The following is a 22,850-nucleotide window of genomic DNA, read 5'->3' on the forward strand; positions in this document are numbered from 1 at the left end:
ATAGCTATATCACTAATAGCATCGTATGAAGGTACACCTGATCTCACATAGAATTTCCTTATATAACAGGTCTTATATTTATTTAAATTTAATTTCACGCATGTAAAAACTTCCCCTTTATACATGAATGCATGCATATAAGGGCACGTATCATTGTCAGTCTTCCTAACGGCATCATATCTGGAAGAAGTGGAGCCCTTCTTAGGAAGCTTGGCTTCCAGCTACAGGAGGTGGATTTTCTGGTGAAGGAGGTAATAAAATTCCAAGACATCTATATGGTAAGGAGTCACAGAGAGTGGGATCCTACCAGAAAGAGTGGACCTGGGAGAAAATTTGCCACTGTCTCAAAGGGGTCTTCCACAATAAAAGGTGACCTAAGTCAGAAGTGGTGAGACCTCCAATGCCAAGTCAAGAAGAAGCAGTCCATGGGTGAAAGCCAAATTACTTTCACCCATATAGAACAGATGGTCCTCAGCACCATTTCTGATGCTGATGTGAGTAGTGTGGGAGATATGAACACCTCATATTCTCAAGGCTATCAAGGTGAACTGTTATTCTAAGAAATGAATTTAAGAAGTTTGCATGTCATAACTATAATAATGTGTAAAACTATACTTATAAATACATTTGTACTTTGGTTGAGATAGCCAATGGTGCTAAAGGCAGATAGGACCAACTGTCAATAGCCACAGCAAGCTGTCTGTCTTCTATATGCATACACTGACTCTAAAATGAACCCCCCCTAACCGCTGTCACCCCCCCCCCCAGTGAAACCGCTCTACAGCCTCCCATTTTTATTTACCCCTCCCCACCCTCTTCATCCCCCATCCCCTCCCCTAGCCACTTATCATAAACTTCACCTAATACTCCACCCCCAGTTAACCTCCCAAAGACTCTATCTAAATCCTTATCTAAAAATTATCTTCCCAAGCAATGTTGTAATGGTATAATAGAATTGTCTCTCTCTAGCTCTTATACAAGTTACCTCGTTAAAATGTAAAATGTTATAATATACAAGTTTCCTCGTTACAATGTAAAATGTTATAATATAAATATATTATAAATATTACAATATAAATGCATCTCTTTAGCTCTTACACAAGTTATCACATTACAATGTAAAATAAGCAGATCTTGCCTTATTCGTTCAGTTATATGTAATCCGATGTGATATCTCGATCGAATGTCAGTATATAAAAGCAAATAAATAAATAAATAAATAAATAAATAAATGTAAGTAAGAAAAAAATGCTTAATTTAAATGTAGATACTCAAAGGAATGCTAGATTAGAAAATAGTTCAACAGTTCTCCCTGACAAAATGCAAGATTCCGTTGTAAAAAAGAGAAACTGCCAGATAGATTGTGTATTGACAGTGTGTACACCTGTATCTTTTTACAGTGGAAGAGAATGGGCAAGAATCTGATGGTCCCAGAACCAGTGGCCTTGGAAGGATAGACAGTGTGCACGAGTACTGCTATAAAGCCCGGAGGAAGATAGCAATGATGTGGAGGAGGAAAGATCAGTAGAGTCCAGGGTTGACAGAGAAAGAGAAGGAGGTGGCTGCAGATGCCAAGTGCCTCCAGGCTCTGTTGGAGGAGGAGGAGAAGCAATGGCTACCAACACCCAGCCAGCTACTCCAGAGGTATTGCGATCAGGGGAAGGCCAGACACTTTAAAGAGGACAACTTCTCTTGCAGAGAAGAAGAGGTGCCTTGCACTCCAGCAGAAAGCCATATTCTATAATTAAATGATAGAGAGATAGACCAAAATTGCAGTTCTAAAGCAATATCTGAAGGAAGTAGTGCATAAGGAAATGCAGGATGTCCATCAGGAGATACATGTTGTTGGCAGAATGCTGCAGGAGGAACTGGAGGCCATGACCACTGTCCAGAGGAAGATGATGAAATAGATGCCACCCTGCCAACCACAGCCAATATGAAATGCTCCATGGCAGCCACCGGTCCCCTAGATGAAAACTCCTCAAGCATTTGCTGCTTTTAAGGCCTCGGAGTCCACAAAACCCACCTCAGAATAAGACAAGGGCCAATCTTCCACCTAGCCAGCCCCCTCTCTTGCAGGTTGGGCCCTTGAGCTCTGGTGGCCAGTAGGTCTCTTCAGTGGTAGTACATCATAATGATGAGTCCACACAGGCAATGCTTGGACATGGCAGTCTGGAGACAAGGCTTGGCTGACAAGGCAAGTTTGAGACAAAGCTGGATAGGCTTGGCAGGCAAGATAAGGCAGGCAGACAAGGCTTGTTACTAACAGGACTTGGAACTAGTCAAGGCAAGGATGAGACAAGGCAAGGACAGAACTCTAGTACAGGCAAGACAGAATATTTGTAATAGACAAGACGGTAGGGGTGTGCATTCATTTTTAACTTAAAAAAAAGGGGGCGGATTTTAAAAGGCGCGCGAATAGCCTACTTTTGTTTGCGCTCCAGGCGCAAACAAAAGTACGCTGGATTTTAGTAGATACGCGCGGAGCCGCGCGTATCTGCTAAAATCCTGGATCGGCGTGCGCAAGGCTATGGATTTTGTATAGCCGGCGCGCGCCGAGCCGCGCAGCCTACCCCCGTTCCCTCCAAGGCCGCTCTGAAATCGGAGCGGCCTCGGAGGGAACTTTCCTTTGCCCTCCCCACACCTTCCCCTCCCTTCCCCTACCTAACCCACCCGCCCGGCCCTGTCTAAACCCCCCCCTTACCTTTGTCAGGGGATTTACGCCTCCCGGAGGGAGGCGTAAATCCCCGCGCGCGAGCGGGCCTCCTGCGCGCCGGGCCGCGACCTGGGGGCGGGTACGGAGGGTGCGGCCATGCCCCCGGACCGCCCCGGGCCGTAGCCACGCCCCCGTACCCGCCCCCAAAACGCTGCCGACACACCCCCGAAACGCCGTGACGAACGGGCCCGCCCCCCGACACGCCCCCGACACGCCCCCCTCGGAGAACCCCGGGACTTACGCGAGTCCCGGGGCTCTGCGCGCGCCGGGAGGCCTATGTAAAATAGGCTTCCCGGCGCGCAGGGCCCTGCTCGCGTAAATCCGCCCGGTTTTGGGCGGATTTACGCGAGCAGGGCTCTGAAAATCCGCCCCAAGATGAGGCTTAAACAATCGGATTTCCAACTTATTCAACATAGCTATGTTGAATACGTTGGAAATCGCGATTGTTGATCTAAATAAAAATTTAAACCCCTCACCCTCCTTAATCCCCCCCCCCAAGACTTACCAAAGCTGGCCAAAAGTTCCGTGAGGGTCCGGGAGCGGACGCGTGGGGAATCACGTGACGTCCGCGTCACGTCGGAGTGACGCGGCGTCACGTGATTCCCCTCGGGTTCGCTCCCGGACCCCTCGTTGGGCCCAAAAGGCACTTTTGGCCAGCTTGGGGGGGTCAGGAGGCCCCCCCAAGCTGGCCAAAAGTTCCTTTTGGGCCCAACGAGGGGTCCGGGAGCGAACCCGAGGGGAATCACGTGACGCCGCGTCACTCCGACGTGACGCCGACGTCACGTGCTCCTTGCAAAGGAGTTCAGGAATGGCGTCCTGACCCCGCTGGACCACCAGGGAGTTTTGGTAAGTCTTGGGGGGGGGGCGGGGATTAAGGCGGGTGAGGGGTTTAAATTTTTATTTGCACATATGGACATAGACTCAACTTATGGAATTCTCCATATGTCCATATTGACCGCAAATGGGACCCCCTTTCGACTTATGGACTTATGAACTTAAACTTTTGGTCTGCACATCCCTACAAGACGGTCAACAAAGCAGATGTGCTCGCTTCAGCAGCACATATACTAAAACAAGGCAGACTAGAGCAGGAGTCAGACAAGGGAACAAGGAATATGCAAGCCTGAAGGCAACAAAGCAGATAGATGGAGTAGGACCGAAGGCCTCAAGGCAAAATACAAGGTAGATAATGCCAGAAGGCCTCAAGGCAGGAAGACTTGAAGGCCACAAGGCAAGGCTAGAACAAGGCAGAAGGTCTGTTGGCCACAAGACAGTGCATGAACAAAAGTCAGGTCACGGAGCCAGCAGTGACACCATGAGAAGACAAGGTTAGAATGGCAGGGCTGGTTTACATAGGGCTGGGACTTGGGAATGGTAAAGGCAGTGATGAGGAACTTGATAAGACTAGTGACAAGACACTCTCAGAGATTCTGCTGATGGAATAAGGTAGTACAAGGCTACATAACAGGCACATTCCTGCATCACTACCACTACCACCCTGGATGGTTCTATCACTTGATATTCTTCTGCCAGCCCAGTGGAAGGTTCCCATAGTGAGTCCATCAATACTCATGATGGGGCCTCATCCTCCCCTGGGTATACCACCTGCACCAATGCTTCCTCAGCTAGAATTCCACCTCCACAGAGGAAGGCTGCCCTCTGTTTTTACCATAGGGATAGAGTTTTATATACTGCTGCTGCAGCAACTGAAAAGGAAAGGCATACCACAGCTGCAGGCCTTCAGCCTCTAGCCCCCCCCCCCCCCCCCCCCCCCCCCCCCCCCCGCCCCATGTCAGCTTTCAGGGACTACTTTCCACCCCGTCAGGTCTCTTGCAGTGTTCATCTTCCACCACTGCCCTCATTATTTGTCTCCTCTGAAGGCTCCATAAATAATTACCAGATACCACTGCAGAGGTACACCAGACTGGGCCACTCCAAGAAACCATAACCAGCTCCCAAAAAAAGAGAATGGCCTAGGAAGAAATAATATATATTTTTATATGCACAGACATCGCTGTTATCTTGTAAATATACTGTATGCACCTACATTATTGAAATTTTCTTTGAATCAGTGTTCCTTTCCTTTTCAGCCTGTGGTCAGTCTAGCCATACATTTCTTGCAGTTCCTCAGCACTCAGGTCATATATCTCCTCCTCTTCCTCTAGAACATCATCTAATCCCTCTAAAGGAGGAAGACCTCTGGTTTTGGCAAGATTATAAAGCATGCTGCAGGCTAAAATGATCTCACAGACCTTGGCAGGGTTGTATTTCAGACATACTCCAGATGTATCCAGGCAGTGGAATGTATTTTGAGTAGATCAAAGGTTTTCTCAGTGACTGCCCTGGTCTGTCAGTGCACATCTGCTGCAGTGTATGGGTATGCCAGTGGGATCATGAGCCAGGTTTGAGTGGATATCCTATTTTACTTGTAAGGAAGAATGCAGAGAAGAGTTGAGTGAGATATCCCATGGAGGTAGAAAGTGGGGCTATTCCCAGATAGAGGCTAGAGCAGGCTTCCTGGGCCTAAGCGATAAATCTACCTACATATCAGAGAAAGAAAAAGGGCAGAGCTTAGTAGCTGTATGGTTGTAGTGAAAACAGCATACTTTCCTAAAAACCACCTGACTGAAAACCACCTGACTGAAAACCACCTGACTGAAAATGGTCATGACTTGCTGACCGTGAGAGAATGTAAGCATTGCAACAGGATCCCAGACTTCTGGTGGCATGCCGTTGGCGAAGGATAGGGCGGCCCAGTAGAGGAAGACCTCATCTCAGGAACAGAAGAGGATATGCAGTTCACTCCAGCAGGGGGCGCATGCTCCAACTGAATGCTAGAGTGCTGGAAGAGATTGCAGGCCTCAGACATGACATACAGGACCTGAAGAATGTGGTACAGGAGATGCAGGGTGTACAGTAGGAGCTGAGGGGCATGGGTGAAGAAATTCAGGCCAAGACTGCAGTGTGCAGGGAGATGCTGAATAGAATGACACCCTACAAGCCACAGGCAGCATGGAATGCTCCATGGTATCCAATGCCTCCTGGGATGCAGCCCCCACCAGTCTTTGCTGTATTACTACCCTTGATGGTGCCCCCCAATGCTGGACTTCCATCTGCCCTGTTGACAGCTGCCCCTCTTGCTCTACCACCGCCCATTACAGTTCTGCCTCCTTGTGTGCCAATACTTCCTGCACAGATGCCTCACCTAGTGCAGTGGCTAAAGAAGAGAGGCCTGACACTGCTCTCTGCAGCATCACATCCCCTCAATGAAATAATATAGCCCTCCAGGTCCCTCAAGCAGCTATCAACCCCTGCTACTACCCTCATTTTTCATTTCCTCCAAGGGCATGGCTAATAGTGATCAGACACTGCTGCGGAGGAGCACACAACTGGGACAGGCAAAGGCAACAGAGCTTCTTCCTTGAAAAAGAGGGTGACCAAAAAATCATTAACTATATTTTTTTCTACACTCATGTCAATAAATTCAGCTTAACCTTCTAAAATGTCTTTGTATGAGAGTGTTCCTTTCCTCTATATCCTGCAATTGACTGTGGTGATGTATATCCTGCAATTCCTCCTGACTCAGTACATGTGGCTCCTCCTCCTCTTCATCCAGATGATTTTTTAGTCCCTTTGGAGGAGGCAGGACTTTGGATTTGGCAAGGTAATGAAGCATGCAGCAGGCTGGAAAGATCTCACAGACCTTAGTGGGGTTCTAGAGAAGACATCCCCCAAACCTGTCCAAACAGTAGAAACATGTTTTGAGAGGGTCAAATTTTCTTTTTATGATTGCCCTGGTCTTCCTGTGGGCCCTGTTGTAGTAATCTGCAGCAGTCTGTGGGTTAGCACGTGAGATAATGAGCCAGGTATTGAGTGGATATCCTCTATCACCTGTAGGGGACAACACAGAGAAGAACAGAGTTAGAAATCCTTGAGTGTTGAGCAGTGGAGTAGTTCCCTGTTTGAGGTTGAAGTGGGCCTCCTGGGCCAATGCTTTCACCCCACAAAGATATGAGAGAGATAAAAAGAAGAGGTTGGTTACTGTGAGATGGTAATGAGAAGTAAATTTCTACCTAGAAACTAGCTCCTGGTAATCTGCCATTCTGGAAGAGGTCATAAATTCCTGACTATAAGAGGATGTAGACATTGTAACTACATCCGAGAAACCTGGCCACAACATCCATGATGATCCTCTTGGCATCACAGACTATTTATATTTTGAAGGAGTAGAAGCTCTTGATGTTGCGGTAGGTCTTGTCACTTCCTGGTGCCCTTATAGGGATGTGGGTGCAATCGATAGCCCCTGAGACAGAGGAAAAGTGTGCAGTGTGGTAAAAATCAGTCATTATTTGCTGTTGTTGCTGTTTGCTCCAAGGGAATAATATATATGTTACTGTGTTTTCCTGAGTAACTCATCCAGGAACTACTTGATACATATGGAGGTGGCAGACTGGCTTATTCTAGTCATGGCACCCAGAGGTGTCTGGAAGGTTCCCATGGTCAAAAATGCCAGGGGGTTAGTGAACTTGGTGTGCATTGGCAAGGCATGACCCCTGCGAGTAGAAGGTTGCAAGTCCATGTTGCATAGGTACAACATGGTTTTCTTGTTGAATCTGAACCTAGACACAACTTGCTACTCTGATAGGTCAAAAAAAGTGCCCTAATCTTGTATACTCTCTATAAGGGTACCTCCTCCTCTTCCTCCTCTGTTCTCGCTCCCTCCTCAACTCTTGTGCCATGAGTATCCATAAGCCATTTTGGAGGCATTTTTAAGTTGGATTCTCCACTACTCACTCCCACCTCCCAGTATGGTCCAATCTGTCCCAGACATATTCAATCCTACTCCCCAGTGATCCCCAATCTGTTCCAGTCTCACTCACTTCCACCCCTAACTTATTGCTGTGTCCCTCATCTGAAGAAGCCAACTCGCCAAATACCAAGTTGAAAAATACCATGAAAGTTTGAACTTGGTGTGTAAAAGAACTATAGTAAATCTACTTGCACGCTGTTGATAATCCTTTAAAAATAGCTACTTATGCATGTAAGTGGAAACTGCACCCTTAATATGGCCATTTTTTTTCACGTGTATATTTATTCATGAAGGTGGATATACATTCATATCTAAACTATTCTGAAAATTAGATGTACATGAGTAGGCTCATACATACATAATCTGTATATGCCTTCTTTCTGTGCATAAATCTTTTGAAAATTCACTCCTATGCTTTGGGGTAGATTTTAAAAAGGTGCGCGCGGGCATACATGTGCACGCGCTTCCCGGCGCATGCACATGTACACCCGATTTTATAACTTGTGCACGCAGGCATGTGCAAGTTATAAAATCAGGGGTCGGCGCGCGCAAGGGGGTGCACAATTGTGCACCTTGTGCGCACCAAGCCGCGCTGCCTTCCCCTGTTCCCTTCCCCTAACCTGACCTTCCCACCCCTTCGCCTAACCTTTCCTGCCCCTAGCCCTACTCTAACCCCTCCCAAAATTTTTATTTTATCTTTTGCGCACGCCGGCAGGCTGCCGGCATGCGATCCTTCGACACAGTGGAAATGGCCGCTGTGTCGGAGGCCTCTGGCCCTGCCCCCGGACCGCCCCGCCCTCGGACCGCTCCTTTAGTAAAGCCCCAGGATTTACACGCATCCCAGGGCTTTACGTGCGTCGCAGGGCCTTTTTAAAATAGGCCCGGCATGCGTAACCCTTTGAAAATCTGGCCCTTTATGTTTTATGAATTCTTTTTGTAGACATTTTACATTGTCTAAATTTTTTCTAGATTTTTCTTAGGCATTGTTCACAATGACATTGATGATTTTGCCTGCTGTTCTGGGAACCATAGGGGAAAAGTCCCTTTTTTTTTCTCTATTATTATTTTTTATTTTTTTTACCCTGTGACCTCTTATGACATGCCTTCCACCATGTATCTCAAGTACTGTTTCGATGTTAAAAACAAGAGTGATATACTGAATTTAAGTGTTATGGAAAATTGGGTCTTGAACTAATAATGGGATAATTTCACAATGTTTCTAAATATCAATTTGTTAATTCATCATATCATAATTGCACAAATTAGAACTATACTACTCATTTCCAACAATTTTAATTATTACTAAAACTGGGCAGGAAAACCAAGACATCCGCATATAGTACTTTGAACGCTGATTGTTTCCGGTCACCAATGACTGCTACATTTTACTTAATATATTAATAAATATCAATTAGATAGTTTTTGTTCCCTTAAAGTTTGGCAAACATATTTTGTTCCCCTGCTTCCTCATACTCCTCCAAATTCTTGAAGTGTAAGTCAAAAGGGCAAGAACATTTTTTGACTCTAATTGGAATTCTTAGTTTGAGAAAGACATAATTTACTAATGCAGCTGTAATACATCTTTATGCTTGGCAAGGAAATCAGTGCCGTAGCATACCCTTAAGTTCTGAAAATAGTTCTCTTAGAGACAGAAGTGCAGTGTTTGTCAAGTTGACAGAGTTTGCTGATAACTGACTTTGGAGGGCACTGTTGTACCAGACTGTAATTTTAATATGAACTGATAAATAAATGAATCTAAGTTATACAATTTGGTAACTTCACCTCTTGTCAAATAATCATTATAGGTACTTAATAAAAAAAATTTTTAAGCTAGGACAAGGAAAAAAAGAAACCTGAAGAACAACACATGATGAACTTTTGCAATGTTTCTCTTCTCAGGGCTGAATTTTTCTCCCTGACACTATAATGAAATGATAATTACCAAAATTAATAAACCCTGAAGGCCATGATAAATATCTGCATTTCCTTAATCCATTTTCCCTACTAAATTGATAAAGGAAATTTGACTTTAATGGGACTATATTTCAATTTCATTTTGAATGACTGAAAAGCTGTTTAGAGAGAGTTTACAGTAGATGACTCAGTTAGTCATTCAGTAGTTAAGTGGCAGCAATTTGAATATGCAATTGTTGTTGTTATGTTTTATAAGACTGGCTACTTTTTTGCAACATCCGTGTTGCTTTTTTGGACTTTTCATGCCCTGCATATGTTGTTATCATCATGCGAGCTAGACAGGAAGGCAAACGAAAAGAAAAATGTATTAGGTACCCTGTCAACCTTTTAAAATCTAATTAGTAAGTAATTCCGCTTCAGTTAGGACCAAGGTTCCCAGGCACAGGGTTTTCTAAAAGTATCAAGGTAAAACATGAAGCTTTCTAACATCTTTGCAGAAAAGGAGATGTTCACTAAGACGCAGGGTTTAATTTCAGGGGGAACTGCCCGGAATGGGGTCCCACCACTTCTTTTCAGAAGGAAGAGGCAGAGCAGCAGGGCCATTCTGCTCCAGCCCCTCCTCTCCAGGCAGCCTGCAGGGAAAAGGGGGTTGAGCCTGGCACAGGCAGAACAGAGAACAGCTATCTGCTTCTTAATTCAGCCCTTCCCTTCCTGTTGTTCTGCCCTTGGCTCATAGACTGCACATTAAAAAAAAAAATGGACACAGAAGAAGGGGATGAATTAGCACACGATTTAAACTTGTGAGCACTGAGCATTGCAATAGTGAAAAATCTTCAAGGCCTCAACCCGGCCACGAGGCTACTGCTCTCAAGTTTGAAACTTGTGCTGATTCACCCACTTTCTGTGTCTGTTACTCGGGGCTTATTTTCTTGGTGGGAAGACCTAGAAGGATGTTCTTCTACCTTATTTCTGATATACAAAGGACAGCTGGGGGTTGAGCACTAGTAGGCGATGGAGGTTGAAGGATCACTTGGGGTAAGGAGGAGGAAGTATGTGACTGAAGAGTGTGTTTGGGAATATGTTTGGGAGAGAGAGAGACAGAGAGAGAGTGAGTGTGTGTTTGAGAGAGAGTGTGTGTGTGTTTGAGCGAAAAAGAGAATTCACACCCGGACATGTCCCCACTCCCTCTCACAGGTCACACCAGATTCTGGCCCCACTCACTGCCTAAAATTACCTTTTTGTCTACAAATTAAGCCCTGCTAAAATGACTTTATGCTGCATAGTCTAGCATTCCTTAATATGAGCCAGGCTTAATACTTCCCCCACTACCAACCTATCCAGATATCTCAACATGAATTACAGAAATAAGATTCCACACTTGATGCCAATAAAGATTTGGAAGTGATAGACCATAGTTTTTAATAGCAAAATATAAGAAGTACAAGTTAAAATTGTCTCACAATCGTATATAATACTTTTCTGGGATGCAGTACTACTAGTAACATTTCAGATGAAGGTGGACCACTGTGAGAGGCTTTCTTTTTTATTTATGAAGGATGAAACTACCACATAGTCCATTTCTGACCGGCCATAAGACTTAGCCACTCTTTTTCAAGTTAACCCATATCCGAAGGCTCCCCACCCATGCAGCTTCTGACTGCCACTGCTGCTAGGCTTAAAATCTTGAGAATTCTGCCATGAGGTCCAAGATTCATTATTTTTTTCAATTACTTGTCATACTGTTCTTTGGCTGTCACCATTTTGGACAATTGATGCAGGATGCATCCAACTCTAAAACAGCTATAAAATATACTCTTTGCTCACCTGTAGCCTTTTCCCTCTTGTTCTTTTGTTCCATTTAGACGGCTACAATCCTTTGATAACTGGTTTCCTTGATTCTTTTGTGCCTCCCCCAGAACTCAACTACTAGACTATCAGTAATCACATTTTTCTCATATTTCTGCCTTCCTTTTACTAGTTCCCTGTCAGCTAGTGCTATATTTTCAGATTACTTGTATTCATATTTAAATGCACCTATGGTTTAGCACATCGGTATCATTTTGATCTTATTCAACAGCATCTCCCATGCATACATGAAAACTGCCTCTGTTTCTTGATTAAAGATTTAAAAAAATGAAACCTACATAATATATTTCATTTAAGTATATAAATGTTTTTCTATACCTCATTTGCTCATATTTTACAGTATCTTAACACTCTGGCATCCATAAATCTGTTTTTCCCTGTATGTTTGTCTTGATCAGATTGTAAGTTCTACAGAGAAGAGACCGCCTCTTATGTGCTTTTTTATAGTGCTGTGTACGTTGAGTAATGCTATAGATGTGATAAGTAGTAGATATAGCCAGATAAACCCCAGTCGCGTGCATGTTATAAAATCCGGGGTCGGCGAGCTCAAGGGGGTGCACCATAGTGCACCTTGCGAGCGTCAAGCCCTTGGGGAGCTCTGCTGGCTTTCCCCGTTCCCACCGAGGCCTCAGAGGGAACTTTCCTTCCGGCCCCCACCTTCCCCTCCCTTCTCCTACCTAACCTGCCCCCCAGCCCTACCTAAACCCCCCCTAACCTTTATTTTACAAATTGCGCCTGCCTACAGGCAGGCATAGGTTGCGCGCGCCAGCCAATGGCCGGCCTGCGATCCTGGGCATAGCGGCAAATGGCTGCTGTGCCTGGAGGCTCCGGGCCTGCCCCGCCCCTCCCCTTTTTTCAAGCCCCAGGACTTACACGCGTCCCGGATTTACGCGCGTAGGGCTTTGAAAATCTGCCCCTGTGGGTTTTGGGGCTTCTCTGTCCTGCTTTTAATCCAGAGCAGAACCCACCACTGCTACAACATAAAAATGGTTAAGTAGAGCACATTAGTCAATCACAGCACCAGCTCCTCCCACAGAACTACATTATCCAGTATTCCCAGTCTCCCTTTATATTGAAAAAAGGGTGCAATGAGACTACCTGAAAGGAAGGGGAGAAGGGGGATAAAATGCTTGAAGGTGGGTCAGGGACAGATAGAGTGCCTGGAGGGAGGGAAGGGAGGTGGGGCAAGTGGGAGAGAGGGAGAGAGGGAGAGTAGGGAGACAGTGCCTGGAAGAAGGGGAAAGAGAGGAGAAAATGCCTAAAGGGAAGGGAGGCAGGTGATGGAGGGAAAGGATACCTGGAAGCAGGGGTGCGAATAAGAAGAGAATGCATGGTAGAGGTAGAGAATGGATGGAAAGAGAAGGGGGAGAATGCCTGGAGAGAAGGGAGGAGGAGAGAATGATTAGAGAAGAGAGAGGGTCAGAATATCTGGAGGAGAAAAAGAATGTTGGGAAGGAGAACAGATTGCCTGGAAGGAGGGAGAGAGGGAGGAGAGTGGAAAGAAGGAGGGAGAAGAGGGGATCATGCATTAGCAATGGTTACATGGAATAGACTTAGTTTTTGGGTACTTGCCAGGTTCTTATGGCCTGGATTGGCCACTGTTGGAAACAGAATGCTGGGCTTGATGGACCCTTGGTCTGACCCAGTATGGCATTTTCTTATGTTCTTATGTTCTTATGCATGGAAAGAGAGGGGAAAAGGGAGAGAAGGGAGAGAAGGGAGAGAATGTTACATGTGCCATCCGCGGCAGACCCGCAGCATGGCCCTCTCACCTCTCTGCAGTAACCCCAGCTCCTGGTTCCTCATCTCTGGCAGCGGTAGGCCGCCAGTTCCATCCTCGGGCCTCCCCTGGTGCCTCCGACTCAGCTACAGTACCTGGCATTCCAGGTCCAGTCACCACTTCCATTGCTTCACATTGGGCCTCTCCGTGTGGCCCGCGGAGAGACGCTGCTACTTGGTGCCGTGCCCCTCCCTAGGCGTGCGCGCATCACCAATGCTTAAGTAGGGCCCATGGCGGGAACCTAGCCGCAGCCCCGGATGATGACATCAGTGAAGCATTGATACTTAAGCCCGGGCTCCACTCCCTAGCTTTGCCTTTGCAACAGGTCTCCTCGCTGGTCGAGTACTCGTTGACTCCTGAGATGTTTTGTCTCACTCCTCTGTTCCTGCTCCTCACTGTTCCTGGTTCCTGACTCCTTGCATCTACGTTCCTGCTCTTCACCTTTCCTTGAATAGCCTACACAGACTTTGTCTTTGTTTTGCCTGACCACACCATTGACTCTCTCCAAGCCCGTACCTCTGCTTCATCTGACTACACTGTTGCCTCTCTCCAGACCCAGACTTCTGCATTGCCTGACTACGCTGTTGCCTCTCTCCAGACCCAGACCTTTGTTTTGCCTGACCATGCCGTTGCCTCTCTCCAGACCCAGACCTCTGCATTGCCTGACTAAGCTGTTGCCTCTCTCCAGACCCAGATCTCTGCATTGCCTGACTATGCTCTTGCCTCTCTCTAGACACAGACCTCTGCATTGCCTGACTATGTCATTGCCTCTCTCCAGACCCAGATCTCAGCATCGTTTGACTATGCTTGACCTTCTTCATGTTCAGACCTCAGCCTTGCTTGCCACTGCTTCCAGATTGCCGCCAGCCCTAACTCAAGCCTGACGCCTCTTCAGCTTACTTCCTGGACTTGGTCTATTCAGGCTTCGGCCTGCTCTTGCTCGGGTGTCCCCTGTCTGCCTACGTTCCTTTGGCACCCGAGTTCCCAGGACACAACCTCGTCCAGTGTAAGACTGTACCATCTTCCTTCTGCTGTCTCTGGGTTGATCACGATCTCCTCATTGACGACATACAGAGATCCACTTAAGTCCAGCCAGCCCCGGCACCCAAAGGCTCAACCCGCGGGGAACGGGGGCTGGTATTGGTGAAACTCCAGCTGGCCTCTGTTCATCAGCCCACTCCGCCTGCCAACGGTGGGACCCGTAGGTCCCTATCTACGGGTTGAGTCAACCCCACCTCGGCCCAAGGGTCCACCTCCAGCGCAACAGACAATACCTGAATTGAGGAGGAGGAGAGAATAGATGTAGGAAGGGAGAAGAGAGAATGTCTAATAGAAGGTGGTGGATGGGAGGGGAAAATGTATAGGGGTGAGCACCATCAACAATTTTTATCCTGGCTATCATTTGCTCTAGAACTGGAGCTGATTCTTCATATTTATTCTCCATGTTAAAATATTTCTGTTTAAGGGAATATAATATAATATTTTTTAAAAGGACTAACAAAAATGGATTTGTAGATTTTTTCTTTTTTTTCTCTACCTTTCTTCTCAGCAACTCACTGTAACCAGTAGCAGAATTCATGTGGACAAGTCCAGATGAGAGAATTATTTTCAGTTATTATATTTTTCTTTTGAAGTATATATTATATGAAAAAAAAGTCCTTATTCATATAAAGGAAACATATACAACACCATTGCTATAGATTTTTTAGATTAAAACCTTTCCTTTGGTGGATTATATTTTGGAAATGTTTTCCTTAAAGCAACTACAAAGTAAGTTGTAGATGTACTGTTTGTAAAACCACACAATATCCTACCTAGCTGGTTTCTATTAGCTTGTTCAAAGAAACGAGTTTTACTTTTCATTTGCACAACTACAGAACAGATATCAGGCATCACTGTAGTGAGCCTTGCTTGTTCTATTATTTAGAACAATCATAATTGTATCTATTCCACAACAGCATGTTTCATCAAATCTCAGTGATTCAGTGACTTGAGGATTCTTTATTTATATGTCTATGTGTGTGTGAATTCATACATGCACAGTAGAAATCACGTGAATTTTTGGAAGGTCACTGAGATTAATGAAAAACACAATTATAAGAAAGTAATCCTCGAGGCCCTACTGCAGCACTAAAGAGTCTGTGTGGGTGTATCACATTACACAATATGAAGCAAGGACCTGGGTTGCTGTAATCAAAATGTAACTACGATCCTTACCAAAAACACCTGTTTAACCTCAGCTTTCCCTGTGGGAATGTGCACTGCTCTTACTTTGGAATCTGGAGCTGGCTGCGGACATTTGTAATCAATAGACCACTACGTAGCCTGGCACTTGAAGTGGACCCATTAAAGCAGTTTCACATTTTTTTGAAGATCAGAAGATAGACTTAAGAACTGTGGAACGTAGACTAATAACCATTAAATAGACACCGAAAACATTTAAAATTCCTATCCTACCTCTTGGTTTTCTTGACATGTCGCATTATGCCATTATTATAATAAGGGATGGTCGATGGCTGAGGAGCTGGATTCTCAGGCTACCAGTCAGAAAACCTTTTCAGAAATCTGGGATGAAAAAGAAATGTATGGGGCAATTTTTAAACCCCTTGGCAAGCTTGCAGGCCCGTGGGTCCTTTGTGCCCATGGACCTGCAGGATCATTTTCAAACACAGGTAGTTTCACTTTGAGAATTTGGAGCTGGCAGTTTTGGTGCCTGTGGACTTGCCTGCTTTAGAGAAGGCACAGTATAAAGCTCCTGCTCTAATGCTACCCCTGAACCCAGCCTCTTCTTGCACAGATAAAAGTCTGCACACTGTGAACCATCTGCACGGAGGTGCACAGTTTTCAAACAGCCCCATGGAGTCAGGTTAATTCATTTTAACACACTTTGATCTATTTCCAAAATTGTCTTCCTAGGTGGGTGTATATAACAGATATTTATTTTAAGGCATACATTCCTGAGTTAAATCACTATTTATATACATAAATCTAGAACTATATCCAGCTCAGGGATGGATTCTATGGAAAGGGTTAGAAAATGCTGTGGTGCATATTTTTTAGATTCTATGACAGTTCTGTGGCATATCAGCATACATTAGCATAATTTTGATATCTGTTAATATGCAGAAAAAAGGCAATTTCTGTAAAAATCTTTCAATTTTTAAACATTTTCATGTCAATCATTAGTTTTTTGACTTTCTTTTACTATTACTTTTCTTTCTTTGATTAACTTCACTCTTTTTCTTTTACTTTTAATTTTGTTTCAGGTGTTCTCATAAAAAGTAAGGAAAGAAGGCCTTTTGGGTATGTTGTGTCTGTCCCTCTATCTATCTGTGACCCACGATCAGCAGCAGGGAAGGCACTCTCTTGTCCTTTTGGATACTTGGCCTCTCTCCTTTTGTAATGTGAAAGTTGGTGGTGTCACGGTCAGCTGCAGTGTCGGTCTGGAGAATGGGATTGCAAAAGCACAGCAGGAGAAAAAGTTGCTGCTTCACAAAACAAATAGCAAAAGAGTTCTATGGTAATCGACAGCAGCAAGATACAGACTCTCTAGTGAATTGTGCTGAAGTGGAAATTCCTTGTTCTGTCAGAAGGAGCCTCTCAATCTCCAAGCTGTCAAGTGTAGAGGTGAGTGTAGCGGGTGTAGAAGTGTCCCTTGATGTTGGCAGAGAAGATCTTGTCGATTCGGTAATGGAATTGCATCCTTGATGGATAGTCGAAGCAGGAAACTGTACCATGGTTGTCTCGGCCAGGCCGGGGCTATGAGTATCAGTTGAGCTTTGTCCGCTATACACTTCTGAATTGTTCTTGTTATGAGAGGTATGGGAGGAAAGGCATATAGAAGGCCTGTCGTCCACGGAATGAGGAAGGCATCTTGAGCGATCCTGTACTGGCTTGGTCTTATCGAGCAGAATTTGGGAACCTGAGCATTGATCTCTGTTGCAAAGAGATCTATCGAAGGTGTCCCCCACTGCCGAAATATGTCTTGGGCTATTTCTGTATTGAGTGTCCATTCGTGAGGATGAAAGATGCGGCTTAGTCTGTCCGCTCTTGTATTTGCAACTCCCGGTAGGTAAGTTGCTTGCAGATGTATGCAATTTTTGTGAGTGTGTTCAAATATTTGCAGGGTTTCCTTGCAAAGGGACCATGAACCTGACCCTCCTTGTTTGATGATGTAAAACATCGCTACTTGGTTGTCCATGTAGATCATGACCCTCCGTCCTTTCAGGTGGTCTTGGAATACTCATAATGCATTGCGAATCGCTCTGAGTTCCAATAAATTTATTTGCAGATTCTGTTCCGAGATTGTCCATAACCCTTGTGTTTCATAAATCTCGAGGTGTGCACCCCAGCCCTTGTGAGACGCATCTGTGGTTAGGACTGCGTTGTGAGGAGGGGGGCTGAACAACGCTCCTTTGGACAGGGTGGAGTCTAGGAGCCACTATGTTATATCTTTTTTCATTTCGGCGGTCAAGGATACCTTCTGCGTCAATGGTTGTGAATGCTGTTTCCATTGGCGTTTTAGTCCCCATTGTAGGCGCCTCATGTGTAGCCTGGTGTTGGGAACCGTGAAATTCGCAGCCGCCATGTGGCCCAGGACTACCAAGACTTGTCTCGCTGACGGTCTCTGAATATGGTTCAAGGTATATAGAAGGTGACGGAAGTGTGATATTCTGTCGTCTGGGAGGTATGCCCTGTTGCACGTAGTGTCCAGGCATGCACCTATGAACTGTAACTGTTGTGTTGGTTGTAGGTGTGATTTCTGAAAATTGATCACCAATCCTAGTTCTTGTACACAATGTATCAGTCGATGGAGGTGACCCATTAAGATGTTTGGAGTTGGTCCGAGTATGAGCCAATCGTCCAGATATGGAAAGATGGTTATACCTTGTTTCCTGAGATGAGCCACCACCACTATCATGCATTTGGTGAATACCCTGGGTGCAGCCGATAGTCCAAAGGGAAGAACTTTGTACTGGTAGTGTTGATGTCCATAGCGAAAACATAGGTAATGCCACGAGGATGGATGGATTGGAATGTGTGTGTAAGCATCCTTCAGGTCGATGGAGCACAACCAATCGTTGGTTTGAATGAGAGGAAGAATTGACTTCAACGACACCATTTTGAATTTCTCCTTGGTGAGAAATTTGTTCAATTCCCTTAGGTCTAGTATGGGGTGAAGGCCCCCCGACTTCTTGGGTATGAGGAAGTACGGGGAATAAAATGCTGCTGAATTGGAGTGTGGGTGAATTTGTCGAATTGCTTGTTGTTTGCGAAGCAAAGCAATTTCCTTCCCCAGTTGTGGATGGGAATTGTGAATCTTGAGTGTGGAAAGATGAGGCAATATGGGTTTTGTGACAAATTGGAGTTGGTAACTGTGTCGTACTATCTCCAAAACCCATTGATCTGATGTTATTCTTTCCCAGGCTTCCAGGCAAGAATGAATTCTGCCTGGAGGAGCTTGATGTTGTGGCGGCGGCTGAGTAACTAAAAAGATGATGTCGCTTTTGCTGCGGTAGTCGACTTTTGTGCCTGCTGCCTCTGGTTACGTGGTTTACCTCTACGTTGGTTTGACGTATTGTGTTGTGGAGCAGGACGCTGGTAGAAAGGGTATGGTTGGGTACGAAAAGATTGATAAGATCTATAGGGTCTTCTGGCATATGATTGCCTACGAGTAGATCCCATATAACGACGTGTAGTCGAATAAGTAGGATCTGATGTTAATGATTGTACTGCTAGAGCTTCTTCTTTTAATTTACTTACTGCATCCTGGAATCTCTCTCCGAACAGGTTATCTCCTGTACATGGGAGGTTTGTTAGTTTCTCGTGCAAGTCTTCACGTATGGAACTTGAACGTAACCATGCTAGTCTGCGGGCTGCAATGGCTGTTGATGATGCCCTGGATGATTTTCATGTGCTTCGTAGATTGACCTCAAAAGGTGTCGAGAACATTCTTCCATGTCATGAAGAGGCTGAGGTATCTGATCCGCCATTGAGGAATGTATACCCTTCATAGCTTGCATGCACTCATATAGGTATTGTACCATGTAGAATTGATGTTGCATAATTCGTGCAGTCAACATCGAGTTATGGTATATTTTTCTGCCAAACTCATCTAAATATTTGTTGTCTTTCCCTGGTGAGTAAGAGGAATGTGACTTTGTTTTCTTGAATCTTTGCATCGCCGACTCTACTACAATTGAAGCATGAGGTAATTGTGGTAGAGTGTACAGTGATGCTTTTCTCATACAAAATTTTATGTCTGTTTTCCTGGAAATGGCTGGAATTGCATAAGGCGTATCCCAGGACTTTTGTAAGACTGAATGCAGGATCTCTTGTGATGGAAGAGATGTTGGTTCCCCTGGAGTATCAAAAATCTTTAGAAGACCAAGGGTTTCTGCTCTAGGGTTGGCTTCTTTTTGGACCTCTAGATGCAGTATTGTACCCAATTTTTCTAGGAATTTTGGGTATGTCAGGTCTTCCGGAGGGGAGTACGGTTCCTGAGGTTGTTCCTGTGGATCCGATGGAAATCCCGTAGATGATGATGGGGATGTTTGTATTGAAGGAGAATCAAAAGATGTATCCTGTGTATGAGTTGGCGAGGCTGGTCGATTTGTTATGGGAGATGTCGGCGGTTCTACTGACGGCTCTCTATTAAGCTGTGTTTTGTATTCCGGAGAACTGTCATCCGCAATATTAGTCATTTTGAATGATGACTGAAGCGTTTCATAAAAACCTGCTAAAGACTGAGACGATTGATAAAATGTCTCTCTTGTATGAGGGGGCATTGTGATACGATCATCTTGTTCTTGTGAGATACCTGCTTTAAGGTGCATTGAGTTATTTTGAGGTGACATTTTAGGTACCTTTCTGTCTTTTTGTATTTTATTGACTGATATGTTCTTCAAATCTTCTGAATCTGTGGAAGTGTTAGAGGAAACAACCTGTATTACCTCTCTTTTTGAGAAGGTATTGGAAGGTAGTTTATGAGATGATTTAGAAGTTGAAGGACTTATTTCCCATGTAGCACTCCTCTTTGCCAATTTTTTATGGTGAGAGTGTCGTGAGTGCTTATGATAATCATTAGACGACGAGTCTGTATGACGTATACGTGATGCAAGTTCTGTGGTATCAGCTCCAGAAGAAGAGCTTTGTGAAGGATAACGTCGTCATTTCAACTCATTCTTTAATACCTGAGGTGAGTAATTATGGCTTGTATGCACAGATTTAGATCTATGCGCGGATTTAGATTTATGCGTGGATTTATGTTCATGCGCGGATGTAGATTTATGCGCGGATGTAGATTTATGTGCAGATGTAGATGTATGCACGGATATATATTTATGCATGGCTGTATAGTTGTGTGCAGATGTAGATTTATGCGTGGATGTAGATTCATGCGCATACCTTTCTGATCCTGTGCGCGCAAGGTTATCGGCGCCGATGTCTTTGGCGCCGTGTTCATAGATTTCACTGGAGTCGGCGCCGTACGCGCTGATTTCAACGGCGCCATGCACGTATTTGATCTGCAAGGTGGTTTCTTCTGCACCGTGCGCGCCAGTTCGGTCAGGTTGTGCGCTGATCCCTCTCCCGGAGAGTACTTCTGGGAACATGGAGATAATGGTGAGCTATATGAGTTAGAGATGTGCGTTATTTTTAGCTTTCAGGTCAGGCTTCAGGTCGGGCACTTCTTGGAAAACTTCATTTTCCAACGGTTCTTTTATTATTTTCGGCGAAACAACCCGGAAAAACAAACCCCACCCCAACCCTTCAAATTTACTTAATTACAACCCCCCACCATCCCAATCCCCCCAAGACTTACTAAAAGACCTAGTGGTCCAGCGGGGTCCCGGGAGTAATCTCGCCCTCTCGGGCCATCAACTGCTACTAATCAAAATGGCGCCGGTGGCCTTTTGCCCTTACCATGTGACAGGGGCTACCAGTGCCATTGGTCAGCCCCTGTTACATGGCGCCAGCCATCCATTGCTCCTACCATGTGACAGGGGCCAACCAATGGCACCGGTAGCCCCTGTCACATGGTAAGGGCAAAGGGCCACCAGCACCATTTTGATTCCTGGCAGGCCCGACGGCCCAAGAGTGGGAGATCACTCCCGGGACCCCCGCTGGACCATCAGGGCTTTCAGTAAGTCTTAGGGGGGATTGGGATGGTGAGGGGTTGTCATTAAGTAAATTTGAATGGTTGGGTTGGGTTTTTTTTTTTTTAATAAATGTGCCCCTCGCCCCCCCTTGCGCTAACCTGAAAAATGAATTTTTACCAAATTTCGAGGAAAATCCATTTCTGGATTCGGGTCCCCTGAACCAGGATGAAATTTCCTAATTTGTGATAAACGAATGCACATCCCTGGTGTGAATCTGATATAGAAAATAAGAGTCATGTGGGCAACAGTAGTGGAGAAGACTTTGGTGTTTGTAGAAGAGTGACTAGGTGTAGGAGGAGGTAAACAGTGAAAGGGGGGGGAATAGGTTGGAGAGGGAGACGGTAAGCAAAGTAGCTTCTAGTGGTATAGGAAAACAACCTCATTGGCAGAGGTAAGGAACAGATTAAGGGTGTGAACTTCTTAGGGGGGGGGAGGCGGTCAGCCTTAGTTTGTAATCATCCTGTGGCATATAACAGATTTTTCTTCAATTGTCAAGCCTGAGAAATCATGGCAAACCAGGGACCCTGACTATATTTATACTGATATAGATATACAAGGAGTGGATAATTTTCAAAACCATTGGGCCCATGGTATGGGCCCATGACTGGGCCCATACTATGGAACACGATGCCCCCCGAACTCAGATTACAGAATAATCTCAAAACTTTAAAGAAAAATCTAAAAACATGGCTCTTTAAAAAAGCCTTCACTAAAGAGTATGGAGGGTAGAGAATGAAAGTACAGGGTAATGCAGATGAGAATGAATTTATTCAATCCTACATTTAAGAAGTAATATTTCAAAGCGATAGTAACTCAATAATGTACCTGGATGGGACCAAAATTACTCAAATAATGATTTTATTTATGAAATTGTAACCAAACTTTATTGGCACCTGTTAGAATGTACGATATCCTACATTTACTTACCTTAGTCTATGTGCCTATTTGTAAACCGTTGCGATGGTATATAACTTAGCGACGGTATAGAAAAGTTTTTAAATAAATTTAAATAAATAAATTTAGCTGGGTAAATACTGATTTACATGTGTAAATTGTCTGAAAATTGTCCTCCGTAAAACAGCTAAAAGTATACACATTGTTCCCCAACATGCACACTTTTATCTGCATTTCAAGAATGCATTCCCAGGGCATGTGTAGGTGGGGGGAAGGGAAAAAATGCATACAGATTGCCTGTTCAAATCTATGTAAGTTATTTTCCATGAAAAAAGTATGGGGCAGATTTTCAAAGGGGTACGCGCGTAAGATACGCGCGTACCCCCCAAAAACCTGCCCCAAGCTCCCCCTGTGCGCACCGAGCCAATGTTGAATAGGCTCAGCGGCACACGCAAGACCCGGGACGCGCGGCGCATCATTCGGGGGTGAGTTCGCGGACGTTGTTCCAGCCCGGGGCGTGGCCAAGGCCTCAGAAACTGCTCCTGGGCCGGGGAATCTCACGCTGGCGGCCGGCCTGCGCGCATGAATTACGCCTGTCTCGGGCAGGCGTAACTTTTCAAACAAAGGTAGGGGGTGTTTAGATAGGGCTGGAGGTGTGGGTTAGGTAGAGGAAAGGAGGGGAAGTTGCTGGGGGTGGGGTGGAAGGAAAGT

Source organism: Rhinatrema bivittatum, chromosome 3, assembly GCF_901001135.1.
Source record: "Rhinatrema bivittatum chromosome 3, aRhiBiv1.1, whole genome shotgun sequence".
In the NCBI taxonomy this organism is placed as follows: Eukaryota; Metazoa; Chordata; class Amphibia; order Gymnophiona; family Rhinatrematidae; genus Rhinatrema; species Rhinatrema bivittatum.